A 21,399-nucleotide genomic window follows, 5' to 3' on the forward strand; every position below is an offset into this window, starting at 1 on the left:
CTGTCACCAAGAGCCTGAATGGCACGCATCATGTCCGCCATGGAGGGTTGAGCACTAGTAGCAGGGTCGGGAGTCACCACTACAGGGGAAGGAGTAGGTTGAGGGGCATGGGGAGAGGAAAAATCAAACGAGCGAGAAGAACTCCTCCTGATCCTATCCTTCTCTAGCCTACGTGCATTCTTTAGGAATTCGTTAAAATCGAATTCCGAAAGCCCAGCGCATTCCTCACATCGATCTTCCAATTGATAGGATTTACCCCTACAATTGGAACAAACGGTGTGAGGATCTATGGAGGCCTTCGGAAGACGCCTAGAACAAGCCCTAACGCTACACTGCCTGTACTTAGGGACTTGAGAATGGTCAGACATCTTGAATTCTTGAATTAGCCAAGGGGGAAATCCAAAATCTAGCAAAGTTCATTAACAATTAATCCAAATCTAATCAAAAAGCTTGATAAGCTAATGATAAGTGTTCCTGAATAGCGAAAGCTAAAATCTAGAGCGAATACATCACCAAAATCGTGAAAAACAACTCCAGAAACAACAGCGTATCCAAGTAGGTCTTGCCGGTGGCACGACAGAGGAAAAATTGAGTTCTTGTTGACAAGAAGTACCTGAGTACCTGCTCGACAGATGGCGCTGTTGATGTACACCCCCACCTGTATAGCGATCGCTGGCGTATCCCGACCTTAGATTTTTCTGTCGGGCAACAGAGTTGACAGCTACATGATCATCGGGTAAGATTAATATTGAAAAATATCTATTAATGAATACAAATAAAAAGCTTGACAAATATGACACTTTTAATGTTGTTCTTCCACTATTGACCATTCTTTAACAACAATAAAAATGACATATTTGAAAGTAATTTGTATTTTTCTTAACACAAACCTAGAGCTCTTTATATAAATTTGGCCTGCCATCACCTATCCCCTCTAAGTCCTGTTTACAATCAAAAGTGATGAGACATCACTGATGTGTCTGTATGCGTGTGTGTGTGTGTCTGTGTGTGAGAGGGGTAGCCGGCTACCTCCCCTACCCGCCGCTAAGTAGCAGCGGGGGAGTTACCCCTCTCTAACCCTTTTACCCCCAAAGGACGTACTGGTATGTTTCACAAAACTCATCCCTTTACCCCCATGGACGTACCGGTACGTCCTTGCAAAAAAATGCTATACAAATTTTTTTTTTCATATTTTTTATATTTTTTTGAGAAAATTCAGGCATTTTCCAAGAGAATGAGACCAACCTGACCTCTCAATGATAAAAATTAAGGCTGTTAGAGCAATTAAAAACAAATATACTGCAAAATGTGCTAGGGAAAAAATAACCCCTTGGGGGTTAAGGGTTGGAAATTTCCAAAGAGCCTGGGGGTAAAAGGGCTAAACATCTTATGGCTAGTCTTCCAGTTTCGCTGGAAGTATATCCCTAATAAAGAACGAAAGGGTTTGTATATAGTGCTGGAACAAAGATGATTTGATCCTACCCGCAACACAATAGCCTATACAGTACAGAAACTCGAAGTAACCTATAAGGTTACTTGTTTTTCTAGCCAATAGCACATTTCCATTTGTGAAAAGAAAACACTTTCCCGATAATCCAAAACTAAAAGCAACCTACTTTTAAAGGATTTCCATCCAGTACAAAGAGATGCGACGTTTTATGAGTTCCTAAGGGAACTTTAAAGATAGGGTTGGTGAATCACGAGACGCATACTTTTCTTGACAAGTCTTTAAAGTCCACTGGGGCAGCCAGAAAAGATCTGGCTATTTCCATCGCATCGGCGTCATGATTAAAAGCCACGTTCATCTTGGGGTGACAGCAGCCTTACCTGGAATATTGTTCAATTCAAATAAATCATCATAAAAAAAGCCCTTTCCCTAATAGTGTCACTTGAAAAATGCTAAAATTTGATCTAACTTCAGAGAAATTCATTGCTAGGCACCAAGACTTCATTCAAAATTTACATAGTACATAAAATATATAAATAATTCCATTATGTTATAAATTAAACATTAAATATTTGTACGACCTTAGTAACTATTCTTAATAAAACCGACATAGCTTCAGTCGGGATAGAGCTACAGGCTTCAACCTGTACACAGTACTGAACAGCTTTGAGATGCAAATAGAGTTGTCAAAACATAGCTTATGATTTCGTTTATCACACTTCTGTACTTATATTTTCTCATTATGCTATGTATAATACCATTATACCATTATCAGAGAGGAGTATGTACTGTGTTTTTTAATTTCATGAATAAAAGTTTTTTGTAATTTTTAATCATAACTTCTTGTTGCAGAGCTCGCCGCAAGGTCACGTATATCAGCATAACATGTCAAATTTGAAAGTACTTTGTATTTTTCCTAACATCACAAACCTTTAGCTATTTATACGGGGATACAGTGAACCCTCGCTACTTCGCGGTTCGACCATCGCGGATTCACCACTTCGCGGATTTTTTCCATAACCCATATATATACAGTAATATATATATATATATATATGTATGCATGTATTTATGTATATATGTAGGTATGTATATGTGTATACATATAAATATATATATATATATACACACACACACACACACACACACACATATATATATATATATATATATATATATATATATATATATATATATATATATATATATATATATATCTAAAGTAGGAAGATGTGATGTAGTTCTAAGGGAAAAGTATGGGAAATATGTCTGGGTAATAAGCAAAGCTCTACCTCCAGTTTGTTTCTACATTATCATCAGAGATAAATGTAAACAAAACATTGGTTGCCATTTTTTATCGTGCTTTTTAGCATGTTTAGGAAATGCATGATATAAAATCACCTTTAATATTTGTGCCTTTTTTAGTTTAGGGTACTGTAGTACATGCATTAAGTGTTCTGTACATTAAAGGGTAGTTTGTTAACAGTACTACGTACAAGGGAAGGTTTTAAAAGTCTGAATATACATGTTGAATAAATAGGTAAATATGGTGTCACTACTTCGCGGATTTTCACCTATCGCGGCCGCGACTGGAACCTATCTACCGCGATAAACGAGGGTTCACTGTATTACTTTATGCGAAGCTGAAAGAAAACAAATTTTGAAGTAGGAAAAATCTATTTTTGGGTGAGATAGCCATGTCGTCCTGATGGAAGCTCCTTCCGGCAGCTTCCTACTGCATAATATTTCTGCGAGTGATATTACAAGAGAATTACTGTCAGGTATCACGGGGTTCTAACCCCCGGAACGACTATCCTAAGATATCGTGTGTAATCAGGGACGTATCCGTAGATAACCATAGATATCGTACCCCTAATAGACTTAACCCAGTTTAGGAATCTAAGAAGGATAGGTGAGGAGACTTTAAACGAGGGTTAAGCACCCATCCGCTTATTAGCAGGGTGGGGGGAGTAGTAGCTACCCTGCTCACTCACATACCTGAGCTGTTAACCTACTTTGCTAGGAAGTAGGACTTCAAGAGGGACAGGTACTGGCTGGCAAATTTATATAAATAGCTACAGGTTTGTACTGTTAGGAAAAATACAAATGACTTCCAAATTTGTCATTTGTTCCGTCACTAAATAACAGACCAAAGCTATCTATATGGGATGAGACTTACCCTTGAGAAAGGTGGAAGTCTGTGCCAATTGGCTTTTTGGCTTTGAGCCAGGGTTTTCCCCTTTATGCGTTTTGCACTTAATTGGCGGAAACCCTACACCTCGCTAAACCCGTGCTATGCATGGTCCGCGGCCTACACAAGCTGTGTGCTCGTGACACTAGCAATGTGACAGTCTAGCTAAGAGTTCTTCCGAGCCATAGGTATCTTCAGAGGTCACCAAGACATTACCTAATATCCCATCGTTAGGGTATGGGGACGCAACAAGTATTAAAACAATGCTAGGTTACACTAGGGAAAATGATTTACCTGCAGATAGTTGAGGTCAGCTTTGCAGAGGACCCTGAATGCTGATTCCCCAAGGGAGGGAAAGATGAAGAAAAGAAAGAGCCAGCCATTCTTGAACAATCACCCCAGACTACTCCAGGATAACTTATGCCCTCAACCCTCTGCTACTTGTCCATCAAGGAGCTTGAGGTGTTAAACAACTCGTGCAGCCACCACAGGACCAATGGAAAAAGTTTCCATGTTCCCATGGGTTACGTTTTGCAGGTAGTGGGTAGTGAAGGTCGTCTGATGCTTCCACATGCCCGCTTCTGGTACCTGCGCCACAGAGTAGTTTCATTTGAATGAAAGGGATGTTGCAATGCCCCTGACGTCATGAGCTCTCGGTCGATATGTTGGAAGAGGATAGGGATTCAGGGCCTTACGAATACAAACACAGATGGTGTTCTTCGTGATCCTTCTCTTGACATTCCTTGTGCTAACGAAGAGTGCTGACACTTGGGGGCCAGCTGCAGGTGTTCTTTTGACGTAATACCTCAAAACTTCTTGCTGGGCATAGTAACAGTTGATCTGTGTCATCGGTTATGGTACGAAGACTCTCAATTTGGAAGAAATCAAATCTAGGATCTGCTACCCCTGGATTTTGAGACTTTGCAATGAAATCAGGAATGAAGCTGAGGATTACCTCTCCCCATTCCTTTGAATGGGCGATGTCTTAAGAAAGACCATGAAGTTCACAAACTCTTATGGCCAAAGCCAAAGCGAGTAGGAACACCCTCTTCAGAGTGAGGTGGCGATCTGTTACCTGGCGTAATGGTTCATAGGGGAGACTGAAGGACCCAAACCATGTTCCAAGCAGTTCTAACTTCCAACTAGGGACAGTAAACTCATAACTTCTATGAGGAGAGAAAGTTCCAACAATAAAGAAATATCTACAAATTTCAGCTTAAATACTAGACTCAAGGCTGAGTGGTAACCTTATACTGCTGAAACTGAGAGGAGCATTACCTCCGAAGGTGTAAAAGAAACTCTGCTATCATTTGAATAGTAACATCGAAGGGAGAGATACCCCTTCCACGACACCAACCATAGAAGACAGTCCACTTAGCTTGGTAGACCGAAGCTGATGAGTGTCGAAGGTGTTGCGAAAATCCTCTCAGAGTGAGGAGGTTCTGGATAGTCTCCAGGCGTCAAGTCATGGCAAAGCTACAGCATTGTGGAAGATGTTCCCATGGGGCTGCTTGAGTAGATCATGTCGTGGAGGGAGTTCTCTTGGGAGCTTTGTTAGGAGCTGCAGAAGGTCCGGGAGCCATTCTGCGTGATGCCATAGCAGAGCTATGAGGGTTATCGAGAGATTGGTGGATGCTCTGGTCTTGTTGAGAACTCTTCTCATCAGACAGAACGGGGGAAAGACCCAAACGTCGATGTTGTCCCACCGTTGCTGGAATGCATCTTGCCAGAGAGCCTGGGGATCCGAGACTGGGTAGCAGTAAAGCGGGAGCCTGAAATTCGGGGATGTTGCGAACAAGTCCATAGTCGGGGAACCCCACAAAGTCAGGACTTTGTTAGCTGCTAGATGATTTAAAGACCACTCGGAGCCCAATATCTGAGTCGCTCTGCTCAGGTTGTCTGCGAGCACATTCCTTTTGTCTGGAATGAAGCATGCTGATAGGGTCACCGAGTTGTCTTCTGACCATCTCAGAATCTCTAATGCTAGATGCTAGGGCCTGCGAAAAGGTACCGGCTTGTTTGTTGAAGTAAGCCACTACCAATGTGTTGTCGCTCATCAACACCACCAAGTGGCCTGCCGAGAACTGCTGGAACTGTTGGAGGGTTAAGAAGGCTGGCTTCATTTCTAAGAGATTTATGTGCTGGTACTTTTTGGACTCTGACCATAGGCCTGAGGCTGTGTGGTGCAGCATGTTGGCCCCCATCCTTCTTTTGATGCATCTGAGAAGAGCATCAAGTCTTAGGAGAGGACGAGAAGGTCGACACCCGTGCGGAGATTCTCGTCTGCCACCCACCATCTGAGGTCTGTCTGCTCTTCTAGTCCTACAGGAACTCGAATGTCCGGGGAATCGTTAGACTGATTCCAGCTGAACTTTAGCCTCCATTGGAGAGATCAGATACTGAGACAGCCCTTGGGATCTAGACAAACCAAGGATGATAGGTGCCCGAGGAGACATAACCACCTCTGGGCTGGGAGTTCTCGTCTGAGGAATGGTCTTACTACCTTCGTCAGCCTCACTACCCTGTCATCTGATGGGAAGACTTTCTGTTGATCAGTGTCGATGATAATATCTAAGTATACCAGTCGTTGAAAGGGAAGTAGTGACGACTTCTTGAGATTTTCCATGATTCCCAGATCTTATCAAAACTTATGAAGTTTGTCTCGGAGATGAAGAAGGGTTGCCATCGAGTCTGCTAGAATCAGCCAGTTGTCCAGATATCTCAGGAAATGGAAGCCGATTCTATGAGCTCAGGATGACACTAGGGCGAATATTCTCGTGAAAACTTGAGGTGCTGTGGAAAGACCGAAGCACAGCACCTTGATCTAGTATTTCTTGTTGTCTGGAATGATCCTTAGATACTTCCTTGAAGACGGGTGGATTGGGATCTGGAAGTATGCGTCTTTTAGGTCCAGTTTGCACATGAAGTCCTGTGGTCTTACCGCTTGTTCGACTGTGTCTGCCGTCTCCATGCTGAACGGAGTTTGTTAGACAAACTTGTTCAGAGCTGAGAGGTCGATAACACCTTTTTCACAAGAAAGAGTCGACTGAAGAAGCCTGGGAGTCACCGAGGACCTCCTGGAGAGCAGCCTTCTTCAACATGGTCTGGAATTCAGCCCGGAGAGCCAGCTCCTTTGCGGATCCCTTCGCATAGAAGCTTGATGGAACTGGATCCTTGGTCAGTGGAGGGAGAGATTGAGTGAATGAGACGCAATACCCTAAAGGAATCATGGAGACTGTCCAAGGTTTAACCTTAAGCTGCAGTCACCTTTGCCAGTGGCAATGCAGGTAACCACCACTGGTGGACAAATGGGAGGATGGCCCATCCTAGCGGGTGCAGTCTCGGCTGCTTTCTCTAGAACTCTTACCTCCACATGAGGGCTTGGAACCCTTTCGCTCTTTGGCTGGAAAAGGCTTCTACACCTTGTTGTCGTTGTAGCTGCTGTCCTATTCGTTTATTCGTCAGCGGTTTTAGCTGTTTCTGTTGTTTCTTCTGCAGAGGAAGTGGTCTATAGGACGAGATGTTCGAGCCCTATGGAGGAGGGTGTCCTGTAGTAGGTTGGCCAGGGCACCAGCCGCCCGTTGAGATACTACCGCTAGAGAGTTAGGGGGTCCTTTGACTGGCCAGACAGTACCATATTGGATCCTTCTCTCTGGTTACGGTTCTTTCCCTTTGCCTACACAGACACCGAATAGTCTGGCCTATTCTTTACAGATTCTCCTCTGTCCTCATACACCTGACAACACTGAGATTACTAAACAATTCTTCTTCACCCAAGGGGTTAACTACGGCAATGTAATTGTTCAGTGGCTACTTTCCTCTTGGTAAGGGTAGAAGAGACTCTTTAGCTATGGTAAGCAGCTCTTCTAGGAGAAGGACACTCCAAAATCAAACCATTGTTCTCTAGTCTTGAGTAGTGCTATAGCCTCTGTACCATGGCCTTCCACTGTCTTGGGTTAGAGTTCTCTTGCTTGAGGGTACACTCAGGCACACTATTGTATCTAGTTTCTCTTCCTCTTGTTTTGTTGAAGTTTTTATTGTTTATATAGGAAATATTTATTTAAATGTTGTTACTATTCTTAAAATATTTTATTTTTCCTTGTTTCCTTTCCTCACTGAGCTATTTTCCCTGTTGGGGCCCCTGGGCTTATAGCATCCTGCTTTTCCAACTAGGGTTGTTGCTTAGCATTTAATAATAATAATAATAATAATCTGAAGCCCGGTCAACGTTTTCCTGCCTGAACAGAGGAATCATTCAGAGTAGAGTTTCTCAGTCTCGTTACTTCATTCTGGGGGAGCTGACGGCGGAATCTTTTTTTTTATTGAGTCCCTTCGCCGAAGGATCGTATTTGCCCAAAAGTTCACAACTTGGTGGGAAAGGAACTCAATGGTTTCATTTCCTGATAATAGAAAGGTCTATATCACCTTCCTCGAGGTCTTGCACCTGTCCTCGGTCCTTATGAGGTATCCCACTGATCCTAACCAGAGGTCTAGCCACAAAGTAGCCTGCATGGCGTACTTCGCTACTTTCTCCTGGTTAAGAATCTTCAATGCCGAGAACGAAACTCGAAGTCCTGATAGTCTCTCGAGGGAGATCCCTCTGGTAAGGGCCTCTATGGAGTGATCGAGAGGCAGGGGAGGAAGGGGCTCATAGGAGACCTCGTGATACTTCCTCTGCTGCACAAAAGGAGGTGGAAGATGTTTAAGGGAGGAGCAAGTGATCTGTGAGAACGCCTTCCGACAGGCACCGCTGGATCAGATAACCCATTAATGATCCTCATGCAGGCCAAGACCTGCTAGAAGGCGTGCTCCAACTCCTCCTGCTCTGCCTCCAATAGCTTTGGACTAGCAGGTCTTGGGAGATGGTCGTCATCGTCGTTAAGTCATCCACCCACTAGATCTCCTCTCGAGGTGAGTCGACGTCGTCCCTCGAACAATGATGACGACCCTGCAGGGTTTGGAGAAGATCATTTGGATCCTTTTTGTGAAGGCCTTGAAGTCCTTGCCAGACTCTATGACAGTCTTGGCATCCTAGACCCCTTACGGGATGGAAAGAATTCCTCCAGGAGTGAAGGTCTTGCATGCTCTTCTGTATGTCCATCATTTGCTGAAGGAGCGACGTCCTCCAGTAAAGGTCTGGATAACGGTAGCTGCTTCGAGGGAACCACCTTGATAAGGGAGGGGCAGGAAGACCCAGCCAAAGAATCCTCTCCGAGAGAGGGAGAATCTTGGTTCGGGAGATGCTGGGGGCGCCTACCCCCGGAGGAGTGGGGATGACGATGCTCAGTCTCCGCCTGAATATCCGTACAGGAGTCAGTTTGATCCGAGAGGAATCCTGCGGTTTAGCTATTACTCATCTCCACTTAAGAGAGATGGAAGATGATGAGGGCACCTCAGGAGGGGGGAACGTAGACTTACGTCTAGAGTCAGCCGAAGATGAAGACGACTTCTCCAAAGGAATCCTTGGCATACTGGTGGACTGTAGAGGTGAGACACCTTCCACAAATGCCTGGTGAACTGCTTTGACCGGTGCATTGAACCAAGGTTTCTTGCCCACTGAGGAGCTGGCCGACAGATTCCCTGAGAGGATCGATGCTGAAGGTCTCTGAAAAGATGGAACCAGGTTCCTGCCTGGATCGACTGATGACTGGACAGGCAAGCGGTGCGAAGAGGCGGACGGCTGCTACCTTGATGGTTCCCACTTAAGGGTGAATGGACAGGGCAGCTTACCCATCTAGGCTCCTTAAAGGCTGGTTCCTTCTGAAGGAGAGGTTGTCGGAAGTGGTCCTTCCAGGCGTGATGTCCTGGACACTTTGGCTGGGGAGCTGTGTTCTTGAGTCGACCTGTAAGAAACAGAAGACTTACGGTCTAGAGTTGGAAAACGGCGATCTAAGCCTGATGACTGTCATTTGTGAGCTGGTGAATGAGAGGGAAAACTCCTACAAGGAGCTGGCAAATGGCAAGTTGGCGAGTGCCGATGACTTGATGAGTGATGAGAAGCTCAAAGAGGAGAGTGTCAGGAAAATTGCTTTTAATCTGGAGATCTCCAACAGCCTGGCGAATGGCGAACGGCTGGTGAACGACCAGCCACAGGAGAACTAAGAACAGCTGGCGAATGACGAGCCACTGGCGATCGACGAGCAGCTGGGGAATGCCGAGAAGCTAAGGAACAACGAGCAGCTGGAGAACGACGAGAAACTGCCGAAAGTCTAGTAGTTGGTGATCGGTGAGTTACAGCCGAACGATAAGCTGCTGGTGAACGTCAACAAGGCAGGGAATGATGAGTCGTGGATGAGTGACAAGTAGCTGTAGAACTACGATCAGCTGATGAACAGTGGACTGCAAGTGATCGACAAGTGGTCGGAAAGCCTGAAGAATCTATGGCAGCTGACAAACCACAAACTACTGTCAAGTGACGAGAAGTTGAAGGGTGCCTATGGACAAACAAATACTTAGGGGCTGGCAAACGGCGAGTCCAATATAACAGATGAGGGTTGGGAACTAGAAGGCTGTCGGCGACTCTGATGTTATTCATCACGAGGTGAAGAGTGACGGTCTCTGGAAGAGGTCTGCAGTCAAGGTGACGAGTGACGAGGTACTCCACTGATGAGCGACGATCCTCCGGAGGGGATTGTCTGGCGAAGGAGATCGCAGTCTTTGGGTAAACCAAAGAGAGGTTTTTTAGACGGAGGGGGAGGAGAACGTCTGAAGCGTTAAGGAGAACCACTCACTCTGGGAGCTCGTTGAGGGCAGCGAAGATCTTCCGAAGGGGAGGAATGCTAAGCAGGAACAGGAAGATGTCTAGAAGACATTTGGATCTGGGATTCTACGGGGGGATCTCACTCTAGGCGAGAGCGATACCCACCCACAAGAGGGACCTGCCTTGAACTTTGCTCTACCCCAGATGGAAGAATTGGCTCAGCAAGGGGGGAGGGAGCAGTCTTTGGCAACGGCGGCAGCAGCGGAAGAAGAGGCAGGGTGGGAATCGTCAGCGGACACGGCAGACAAAACCTCAGGATCTTGTAAGCTCACACTCAGCAACAATAAGGGATCCACCTCTGAGGAAGTGTGATCGTTTCTGCTTCGAACCCAGTTGAAGTTCAAAAAACACGTTTATCTTCGGGAGCCGGTCAAATCCAGAGATGACCATACCTGGAAAACATCAGAAAAAGAGTACTGCAAGTCTCACTTAGGGAGAGGGGTGGGGCGGGGCCGCTTCACTAGGGGAAGCAGCACTATTCCTCGAGACCTGAGGTTGACCTGGAGTTAATTGGCGTACGTTTTTCTGCGATTGTTTCCCGGCGTAAACAGAATGAACAGGAGCTTTAGGAAGAGGTTGGGCGTGATCAGAGAAGTCCTAGATTTCTTAAACTTCGAGGAAGACCCTGAAGGTGAAGAATCCCTTTTGGACTTCTTATGTCGGGTCCCATACTTCTCCCACTGAGAGGCAGACCACTCTCGGCATTCAAGGCAGGTGTTGTCCTGGTCACCACGCCGCTCACAGCAGGCAGGACATAGCAGATGCTTATGACATAAACATCCCACAGGAGCAGCCATCAGGTCCCGGACAAGTCCGCATGTGGACGGCCAAGGAGAGAGCACACACACACACTGAAAAGAAAGAGAAGAAAGCAATTAGTCAGTAATGGCAAGTCAATAAAGGTGAGGGGGGAAGAGGGGCAACGTACATTCTCCACTCAAGCCAAAAACAAAGTGGGTTCACAGCCCCGGTGTGTGAGTGAGCGGGCTAGCTAGTAACCCTCCACCCACCCTCGCTAACTAGTGGGTGGGTGGTTAACGCTCGCATTCAGCTTCAATGAAAGTAATATCCCCTATGAAGAGCGTTGGTTTGTATTTAGTGACAGAACAAATGTAAATTGGTTTGCAAATATTAGGAAGACCTCAGGGGTAACATCTACGTATACAAAAATAAAAAGGATGGACACTACCTAACCTTACATAAATTACAACACCGAGCACAGCTTGACAAAGGCCTGCTTCCATCTCCATGGCTCACCTACTTAACCTGGCCTTGAAGGTATGGTTTCTGAATGAATTAAGTAAAATATTAGTCTATAATATAACAAATTTTTAAAGTACAGTAAATTATATTTACCATAACTAAACAAACCTGAGTCCTTCAATAAGAGAATGTATAATTTAAGTAAAATTTTAACTACTGCACATCATTCCATAAACTACTGGCTTTTGGCTTTCCCTGGGGACTCCTTATTTGAGTGTGTAAGCACTCAAGAAATAAGGAGTCCCTGCACCTCGCTAGAACCTTGCTACACAAGGTCTGCGGCCTACGCAAGCTGTGTGTGAAGGTATGAAGTGTGACTCATCCTAGAAAGTTGTTCTGAAGTTCTTTAGATGGAAACTTGTAGACTAGGACTTTCCCAATACCACCTCGTCAGGGTATGGGGACGTAACAGTATTAATATTAAAACTAGGAACACAAGGGAGCATGGTTTACCTGCAGTGGTTTGAGGTCAGCTATGCAGAAAACCCCGGATGCTGCTTTCCCCAAGAGAGGGGATGATGAAGAAAAGAATAAGGGCCAGTCAAAACTTTTCATCCATGCAGACTAAAACCGGGTAACATTGCCCTCAACCTTCTGCTAATTGTCCAATAAGGAGCTTGAGGTTTTAAACCAGCTGTTGTGCAGCCACCACAGGACCGATAGAGAACGTATCGAGTCTCCTGTGGGTCATGTCTTGCAGGTAGTAGGATGTGAATGTTGCTTGACGTTTCCACACCCCAGCTTGAAGAACCTGCGTCACTGAAAAATTCTTCTTGAAGGCTAGGGACGTAGCTACGCCCGACATCGTGTGCTTTAGGGCGACGTGACGGAGGAGGGTCTGGATGCAGTGCCAGGTCAAGGACCCTGCGAATCCATGCATAGATGGTGTTCTTGGTGACCCTCCTCTTAGTCCTTCCTGTGCTGACGAATAGTGCTGGCACATGAGGACGGACTGCAGCTGTTCTTTTGAGGTAGAGCCTCAAACTCCTTACTGGGCAATAGTAAGAGATGGTCTGGGTCATCTGTTACAAAACGGAGACTAGAAATCAGGAAGGAGTCGAATCGAGGATCTGCTACTCCAGGATTCTGAGTCTTAGCAATAAACTCAGGGACGAAGCTGAAAGTTACCTCCCCCATCCCCTTGAATGGGCGATGTCATACTAGAGACCATGAAGTTCGCTGACTCGCTTGGCCTAAACCAAAGCTAGCAGGAACACCGCCTTCCAGGTTAGGTGGCGATCTGATGCCTGACGTAATGGTTCATAGGGAGGTCTCTTAAGAGACCTGAGAACTCGAACCCCGTTCCAAGGGGGAGGTCTCACTTCCGACTGAGGGCAGGTAAGTTCATAACTACGTATGAGTAGAGAAAGTTCTAGCGATGAGGAAATGTCCATTCCTTTCAGCCTGAAGGCTACTTAAGGCTGAGCGATAGCCTTTCACTGCCAAGACTGAAAAGCGCATTTCTTCACGCAAATACACAAGGAACTCCGCTATTGTTGGAATAGTGGCATCGAGTGGAGAGATACCCCTTCCACGACACCAATCACAGAAGACTTTACACTTTGCCTGCTAAACTGCTGAAGATGACTTTCGCAGGTGTCCAGACATCCTGACAGCAACTTGCTGCGAAAATCCTCTCTCAGAGAGGAGATGCTGGATAGTCTCCAGGCGTGAAGTCGTAGCGAAGCTACGGCTTTGTGGAAGATGTTGGCATGTGGTTGCTTGAGAAGATTGTGTCGTGGAAGGAGCTCTCTTGGTAGCTCCGTTAGGAGTTGCAGAAGGTCCGGGAACCATTCCGCGTGATGCCATAGCGGAGCTATGAGGGTCATTGAAAGATTGACCGATGTTCTGGTCTTGTTGAGTACCCTCCTCATCAGACTGAACGGGGGAAAGGCGTAAACATCTATGTTGTCCCACCGTTGTTGGAAAGCATCTTGCAAGAGAGCCTTGGGGCCTGGAACTGGGGAACAGTACAGTGGGAGCCTGAAGTTTAGGGCCGTTGCAAAGAGGTCCACAGTCGGAGAACCCCACAAAGTCAGGACTTTGTTGGCTCCTAGATGATCCAAAGACCACTCGGTACTCACTATCTGAGATGCTCTGCTCAGGTTGTCAGCGAGCACATTCCTCTTGGCCAGAATGAAGCGTGTCGATAGTGGTATCCAGTGGATTTCGGCCCATCTCAGTATCTCTACTGCTAGATGGGATAGTTGCTATGAAAAAGTACCTCCCTGTTTGTTGATGTAGGCCACTACTGTGGTGTTGTCGCTCATCACCACCACAGAGTGACTTGCCAGGTACTAGTGGAACTGTTGAAGGGCCAGAAAGACAGCCTTCATCTCTAGGAGAATTATGTGGAAGTACTTTTCTGACTCTGACCAGAGGCATGAGGTCGTGTGGTGCAGCCCGTGGGCCCCCACCCTTGTCCGAAAACAGCATCAAATCCGGGGGGAGGACGAGAAGATCCACTCCCTTTCGTAGGATCTCGTCTTCCACCCACTATTGGAGATCCGTCAGTTCCGCAATTCCCATTTGGATCTGGATGTCCGGGGAGTCGTACGCTTGATTCCACCAGGACTTGAGTCGCCATTGGAGGGATCTCATCCTGAGGCGACCATTGGGAACTAGACGAGCTAGCGATGAAAGGTGACCGAGGAGACGTAACCACGATTGGGCTGGAAGTTCTTCTCGTCTGAGAAAAGGTCTTGCGACCCTCCTCAGCCTTGCTGTCATCTGATGAGAAGGCTTTGTGGAGAATGGTGTCTATAATCATGCCTAGGTATACCAGTCTTTGAGTGGGAAGCAGAGAGGACTTCTCGAGATTTACCATGATCCTCAGATCCTGGCAAAGTCTCAGAGAAGTTTGTCTTGGTGTTGAAGAAGGGTTGACACCGAGTCTGCTAGGATTAGCCAATTGTCCAGATAACGGAGGAGACGGATGCCAATCCTGTGTGCCCAAGATGAGACTAGGGTAAACACTCCAGGGAAGACTTGTGGTGCTGTGGACAGACCGAAGCACAGCACCTTGAACTGGTTTATTCTGTTGTCTAAGCTGAATCTTAAGTAATCCCTTGAAGACGGATGGACTGGGATCTGGAAGTATGCGTCCTTTAGATCCAGTGTGCACATGAAGTCTTGCGGTCTTACTGCTAGTCTGACCGTGTCTGCCATCTCCATGCTGAACGGAGTTTGTTTGACAAACTTGTTCAGAGCTGAGAGGTCGATGACTGGTCTCCAGCCTCCAGACGCCTTCTTTACAAGAAAGAGTCGACTGAAGAAGCTTGGGGATCCATTGAGGACCTCTTGGAGAGCGCCCTTCTTCAACAGGATCAGGACTTCTGCCTGTAGGGCTTGCCCCCTTGCCGATCCCATGGCAAGGGAGTTCAATGACACTGGATTTGTCGTCAGGGGAGGTAGAGATGTTATGAACAGGACGCGATATCCTACACTGATCACGGAGATTGTCCAGGAATGGGCCTCGAGTTGCTTCCACCTATTTGAGCAACTTTGTAGGTATCCCCCCACTGGTGAAAATGCAGAGGGACTGCCTATCCTAGCGTTTGCGGCCTTGGCTGCTCCCTCTAGGATTCTTGCCTCGAGAACATTTTGCCTTTCCTTTCTTTGACAGGAAAGGGCTTACACACCAAGGTCTTCGCTGCTGTTGTCGTCGTAGTGGTCTTGACTGGACGGGACTGCTGTGGTGCTGGAGGCTTATAGGGCTTAGATGTTAAAGCCCTATGGAGGGAAGAGTCTTGATGTGACTTCCTCCACCTCTCAGCAGCATGTTCCACATCCTTAGGCTTGAATAGAACAGACCCCTCCATGGAGGAAAGTCTGAGCTCTTGATCTCGGCGCTAGGGACCTTTTGGTGGAATCTCTCAGCTACTGCATCCCGACGTTTCAGGATGGTATTTGCCCACAAGTTCGAGACTTGGTGGGCCAGAAACTCGATCGTGCGAGTACCTGAGAGGAGGAAGGTTTCCATAGCTTTACTGGTACGTTCCTTGGAGAAATCCTCAGAACTTATCAGGATACCTGAGGTCCCCAACCAGATATCGAGCCACGAAGTGGCTTGCATAGCAACTTCACGACCTTCTCCTGGTTGAGGATCTCGGCTGCCAAGAACGAGACCTGCTGGTTGGAGTCTCTCTCAAGAGGGACTTCCCTGGCTAGCTCTTCCAGCAAGTGGTGAAGTGGGAGAGCTAAACATGGCTCCTCCAGGATCTCAAAGTACGCGAGGAGGTGGGAGGAGCTTGGTGGTACTGGAACGGTTGGAGGAGGACATCTCGGAGAGCTGCTGGGCGATCTTGTACCTGGTACTCTTTACCCCTTGAGACCAGGGCAGGGCTGCAATGGTCTTAGAGGGCTTCTGAGTACCAAAGACGCGGTCTAGGACCGTGTCTTTGCCCTCTCAAGGAGGGATCTCTGGGTTGGAAAACCCGTTGAGAGCCCTCATTAGAGTCAGAACCTGCGAAAACGAGTGTACTGACTCCTGCTGGTCTCCTCCTGTTGTAGGACTTGCAGCGAAGTCTCCTCCTATCCCCCAAAGACTCTTCTTGGGGAGAATCGCGGACATTCCCTGAGTGGCTGGCTGAATCCATCCATGCCCTAGTAGAGGACTTAGGCAATGTTTTGGAGTCTTTGGATTCCTTCCTGGGAAGGATGTAAGACGCCAACATTGATGAGGGTGGCATTTTCCTTCTAATCCCGGACTGTGTGGAACTCTCGGCGTGAAGAGAGGTTTCCTCCATTGGTGTGATGGGGGAAAATCTCTCTTCGCGTGATTCCCTTGGTGACGGGAGATCTTCGTCTGAAAGGGAAGGAGAGTCAGTCCGAGGAATAGGAGGAACTTGCCTTGAAGGTGTGCGTGGAGTCAGTTTCGCCCTCGGGGAAGTGACCGCGTCCAGAACTCCTCTTTTCCTCTTCAAAGGGGTAGAGAAAGCCATGGTTCCGTATCCTAGATCAGAGAGGACAGGCTTGAAACCTTGAGTTATGGCTCTAATCAGGGCACTGAACCAAGGCTGTTGGCTGACAGACGCACTGTCAGACATACCCCCCGAAGGGAAAGGGACTGAGGGATCCCTGGGAGGAGTCACTGGAATAGGTGGGTTCGCCTTTGGTAGCTTTGGGATCCTGAAACTCCTCTGGAAGTTTCCCTTCTCCCACAATGCGCGGTGGTATGCGCTTGCGGGGAGGGAAATGAGGCGATGGAGACCTTGCCGGACGTCGTTCCTTGTGATGCGCAGGCTCGCGCGTGGGGGAATATTGACGCTCGAGCGAGGGAGAATAATGGTGCTCGTGGGAGGGAGAATATTGAAGCTCGCGTGCGGGAAACTGATGGCGCGCGCAGGAGAATCACGATGAACGCGCGGGCGCTCGGGAGAGTGTTCGTGAGCATCTGTCAAAGCCTTAGGGCGCGCGCGCAGGAGAATGTCCCTTAGCGCGCAGTAGATTCATGATGAGCGCGCATCCCTGGGAGATGGATGGCATGCGCGCGTATCTTTGTGAGAGCTCGCAGAAGGCTGGCGCGTGGGTGAGGGCAGCATAGCTGTCTTATCTACAAACTTGCTTGCAGGAGAAAGTTGGCGCGCAGGTTTTACCCGGCGCGTAGGATGGCACGCAATATGGCACTCAGGAGAGCGTGATGTAGGGCGCGCATATGAGAGTTGGCGCGCAGGTGGGCGCTGGCGCAAAGGAGATCGTTGGCACGTGAGCGTAGTGGGCGCAGGGCACTCAGGAGATCGTTAGCGCATGTGCGCGCGCATGGTGGAGCTCTACTCTTGTTGGCGCGTATGCTCTTTAGGATGATGCCCTGTGTTAGAGCGAGCAGGATGAGCAGCGCGCTTGTAGTGATGGGTCCTGACGAGTTACTGATGAGCGCTGGTCACGTGGGTGCGTGGACTGTTGGCGCCCAATAGCGCGTTCAGGTGGAGCCTTGTTAGGCCAATGCAGGAACAGCGATGGCAGGTCGGCAGGTCTGTTGGGTGGAAGGTCGACGTGTCCTTTAAAAGGACGACCTTCCACCAAAGGAGATTGCGAACGATCTAGGACCAATGAGGTGCAGTAATGGAAGATCGGTCTACAGGCTCCTCTGCGGGGGACTGCATAGAAGACGTTAAACCAAAGAGGTGCCTCCTCATCGCAGGTGAAGGAAGGGCTCTATGGCGAAGAGGAAGGCGAGCCTTCCAACGGATGCGCACTCTGGGGGCCGTTGGATCAGCAAGCTGACCTTCAGCAGTCCTCCGAAGAGGAGTCTCTGTAAGTGAACTTCCCCAAGGGGAAGAAACACTAGCAGGAGAGACTGACGATGGACTTAGTTTCCCCCTCGTAGGATGGTCAGGAATGGGGGTTAACTAAGTCATTAGCTACCGTAGAGTCTGGAGTGGAAGAGGAGATGGGTGAAACCGCACGGGATACCTCTGACACCACAACGTCGACAAGAGACAGGGGATCAACCTCTGCCGGTGACGACGATTGCTTGACAGCAGCACCCAGGCGGATATAATCAAGCAAAACCTCCTTGGAGGGCAAACCCGTAAGCCCCAAGGAGGACCAAAGCTGAAAAAGGGAAGTTAGTGACATGTCCTGCTCTGGGGGGAGAAGTGGAGCTGCTTCGCTAGGGGAAGCAACGTCATCTCTCGAGACCCGAGATTGGTTAGAAATAATTCGATCTATGCTACCACTCGACAGTCTCTCAAAAGAGACCGACCGAGTGGGAGCTTCGGAAGAGGTTTGGGGAACGGAAGAAGAGGCCTTGGGTTTTTCTTTCTTCGAAGCAACCTTCGAAGGAGAAATATCCCGCTTGGACTTCTTATTCCGCCGTCGCGAAAACCTTTCCCGCTGGGAGGCAGACCACTCCCTACACTTGTTGACATTATCACACAGTTGGCCCCTAAAAGAAGGACAAAGGGCATGAGGATCAGTCTCGACCGCCGACATGAACGTTCCACAAGGGCGGTCGGGAAAACCAGGGTAGGTGCGCATGGTCGCAGAGGCCAACTTCACGTACACAGTAACTAGAAAAAGAAAGGACAAAAAGCGTTAATGGCTGCCAATATGACGGCGAGGATGAGAGCGGACACGTCCGACCACCATCCGAGCCAAGAGCAAAGTGAGCTCAAGCACAGGTGTGAAGGGGGGGGGGGGGGGGGGTAGCAAGCTACCCTCCCCTATCACCGCTAACTAGTGGTGTGGGTAGTAAACCCTCGTTAAAAATTAATGGCTCGTCATTTCAGCTACGCCGAAAGTAATACCCCTATTAAATAGCATGATTTGTATTCTAGTTACGGAACAAACTAGTTTGTTATATATACAACCAAAGGTTAGGGTAGGCAACATCTAGTCAAGATGTTTAGGAGGATTAAGCCAATGTCAATCAGCCCACCCAAACTAACCTTTCTTTTCCGTACGCTTGTAGGCCTGCTTTTGTTGGCCGTGGGATTTCAAACTTTTTAACCCACCCGCGACCTAAGATTGACCTGAGCGAGGTCGGCCTTTCCAGCGCTAACCTCCAAGATGGACAGACGCATATCCTATACTGTAGTTTTTCTTTGAGCGATGTGGTTGAATTTATTACTCATATAGGTCAGCTTGATACTTTGAGGACGATCGTGTATAATAGGAGATGCAGGAACCACAATTGTCGTAAAAAATGCACATAAAGGTAATCCCAAGTAATATTTTTATTACAGTGTGGTTAAGATATAATTTAGAGTGCTGCCCACCGTTTTATTGTGTAGGAGAGAGATTTATTTGTGATTCACTTTAACATAATGTAAGGATTTATTTTTTATTCCGTTTTAGTTTGTGACCTGGAGGGGGTCTGGGGCTTGCCCCCGGCTAGGGGTTATGCCCTGGGAACTATTAGGTTAGGTTAGGTGGGTTTGTGAGGTTCTATAACCTTTTACACATCTGGCTTGGGGTTGCGACCTGGGAAGGGGATCCGGGAGCTTAACCCCGCCTAGGGGTTGTAACCTGGGAACTATTTGGTTAGGTTAGGTGGCTTTTTACAAATCTGGCTAGGGGTTGTGACCTGGGAATTATTCGGTTAGGTCAGGTGGGTTTGTTAGGTTCAGTGGCCTTTTACAAATCTCACAAGGGTTAAATAATCACGTTTAGTCCTATTTAACCACACCCAAACCCCAAGGTTCCCACCTGTGTCCGTCGAGTGTTCCTAGTACAGTATGTAGAACGTTGGGACAAACGAGTAAAATTCCAGTTATTTGATATCGTATAAATGCCAAGCACAAAATTAGGGTTTTTTCGGTGTTCCAACACGTTTCTTGTTGGCTATTCTCTCATGTTTCCGACATTCAAGCGCAAAGTGGTCCTAATATGTAGATTGTTGAGACAAGCCTTCACAAAACTAGTGAATTCACTGATATCTCATTCGGTTATAATTCTAGTGGGGGTGTATGCATGATAGCGGCCAGCTGTATATATTATCATGTCTGACTTAAAATACCACAGTGAAAAGGGGGGTTCGCAGGGGGGCGTCAGCATCCCCCCCCCCTCATTAGGTAAGTAGGTAAGGACAGGGGTTGTAAGTTAGGTTAGGGGGGGGGAAAGTTTAGTTAGTTGATGTAAATTTTAAATCCACATGGAAGGAACTGGCCGCTGATATACAAAAGCCTCCTCAATTAGTTATAATTCCAGTGAAAAAAACAGCCAATTTCTGACATTTTTTACTCTATTTTCTAGTTATCCCAAACCTCTCCCAACAAACTACGAAATCACCAAAGTTTTACCTATCCACCATAGGTGGGCTAGGGTCTACCCTACAACCCTGTCAAAAGTGGGACTGAAATGGAACAAAACACGACATATTTCCGTAACAAAACAGTTTTTTCAAATATTGGATTAAATTTACCAACTGAAAAATCAAAGTTTTGAAACCCCAAGCAACACCCATAACCTACGATTTTACCGACCAAACAGTGCCGAAATAAAGGCCAAACACCCTGATTTTATTTAAAATATTAATGAAAATGGTGAAAATAATCAATGAAATAAGAAATAAATTAATTAAGATACATAAATATGGTACGTGACATTTAGTCAAAAACACCCCCAAATGATACGCCGACAAATCCTGTTTTATCGGTTACATAAAATAATTCCCGGCTAAATAATGTCAAAATAAACCATATTCAACACTTACTGTCTTCTGTTTCTTGCAATCTGAAACCGACATCCTTTTTAAAACTTCGAAATATGAACATATTTGACGACGGGAGAACTTGGGAGTCTTGGGGAGACTATAAACGACTGAATCTTGATATATAATGGATCAAAAGTAGCAATTTGAAGGTAGTTGAATCCCTTAAAACGATACTTATGATCCATTATACTTCAAGATTCATTCGTCTATACATGTAAACAAAAGCAGCAGTTGATTCTTCTTCTTCATACTTCTTCAACGACGTCATGACCAGTTTCTAGGATAAATATATCCCTTTTAAATTATGTAAATACATTTGTGTGATGTTGTTTAGGATGAATATATCCCTGTTAAATTATGTAAATACATTCGAGTGATGTTGTTTAGGATAAATATATCCCTGTTAAATTAACTAAATACATTTGTGTGATGTTGTTTAGGATGAATATATCCCTGTTAAATTATCTAAATACATTCGAGTGATGTTGTTTAGGATAAATATATACCTGTTAAATTACCTAAATACATTCGAGTGATGTTGTTTAGGATAAATATATCCCTGTTAAATTAACTAAATACAT

The 21,399-nt window shown here is 46.7% G+C and overlaps 1 long non-coding RNA gene across 1 annotated transcript in view; it reads right to left on the reverse strand.

Annotated features, from left to right (window-relative positions):
- Positions 1-20,942, reverse strand: part of LOC137636113 (uncharacterized) — a 39,009-nt gene extending 18,067 nt beyond the window's left edge. Inside the window, exons 1-3 of the long non-coding RNA XR_011042943.1 lie at positions 20,819-20,942; positions 11,593-11,685; positions 1,617-1,827 (exon numbers count right to left, since the gene is read on the reverse strand). This is a non-coding gene — a long non-coding RNA (uncharacterized lncRNA). The remainder of the gene's footprint in view (positions 1-1,616; positions 1,828-11,592; positions 11,686-20,818) is intronic.
- Positions 20,943-21,399: the final 457 nt, after the last annotated feature.

Source organism: Palaemon carinicauda, unplaced genomic scaffold, assembly GCF_036898095.1.
Source record: "Palaemon carinicauda isolate YSFRI2023 unplaced genomic scaffold, ASM3689809v2 scaffold231, whole genome shotgun sequence".
Classification (NCBI taxonomy): Eukaryota; Metazoa; Arthropoda; class Malacostraca; order Decapoda; family Palaemonidae; genus Palaemon; species Palaemon carinicauda.